Raw genomic sequence first — 1,166 nt, 5'->3', positions numbered from 1 at the left:
TTACTTCTCTATATTCCCCAAAACAGAAACAAAACTATGGGAAGTGAACACAGTGTAAACATATATATGCCTTACTGTTAATGTGTACAGCTAAAACTTAGTTTTTGTTAACCAATGTCACCATAAAAAAATTAATTTATTTAAAAATCATACACAAAAATAGCTAAATTTGTCTGATGTTAATAGTTATATATAAATTAAGTAAACAGTAGCAGTTATAGGTAGCAGATTTGAAACTGAATCTTCCCCTTTAATATACGAGAATAGCCTCCATGGTGTGGAGGCAAGAGCAAGATGCTCAAAACACAATTGTGTCAAGAGATAGGTTTGGAATAAATGTTTGGTTATATATTTACCGTAATTCAAATGGGAATAGAGTCCCTGGAGTTAATCTTCTCATTAAAAAGATATAGTGAACATATTATTTAAAGTTCCTCTGTGTTTCTTGAGAGATTTAGGAAAATCTCAAGAATTTAATGACTCCCTTAAGGCATTCAATTTCCTGAATGTTACAATTAACAGAGGAAAATGTAAGGCAAGAGTAGGGGGAAAAAAAACAGAATATTTGATCTCTGAAAAAAAACGCAAGAGAATCGATAATGATGACTCCTCAATGCTTTAGCAATGGAAGCTTTTCAGGATATGTTATTTGGGCCTAGTTTTCAGAAACACACACACACACACACACACACACAAGTAAAACCCAAACCTCAGCAGAATTTAAATTAGTAGAGCAAAGCCTGGTAAAAAGCAATTCTAGTCTTTATTTCCTTGAATGATGAAAATGGCATCAAAGAAAATTAAAACTACTGCTACTTTGAGATTTCTGGTCAAGATGGCATAGTAGGTAGACACTAGCTTTGTCTCTTCTCACAATCACATCAAAATTACAACTAAACTGCAGAAGAACCATCATCGGGAGTCACCTGAGGTCTGGCTGAACAGAAGTACTGCAATGGGGGATGTATGTAAGAGGCCGCCTTGAGACCTTGATTTCTCTGGAATGAATCTGCTCAGTCCCTATGATTTAAGACTTTGCCCGTAGTGCCTAAGGATCTGGGCTGCAGGCACACTAGTTCTCATCCCATTAGCCTGCATTCATAGGAGGTGACAAGTTGGGCTGAATCTGTAAAAAGTTCATTGCAAGCTGGGATGGTCTTCTTTCT

Source organism: Pteropus medius, unplaced genomic scaffold, assembly GCF_902729225.1.
Source record: "Pteropus medius unplaced genomic scaffold, Ma_sr-lr_union100, whole genome shotgun sequence".
NCBI lineage: Eukaryota > Metazoa > Chordata > Mammalia > Chiroptera > Pteropodidae > Pteropus > Pteropus medius.
This window is presented reverse-complemented; position numbering follows the sequence as displayed.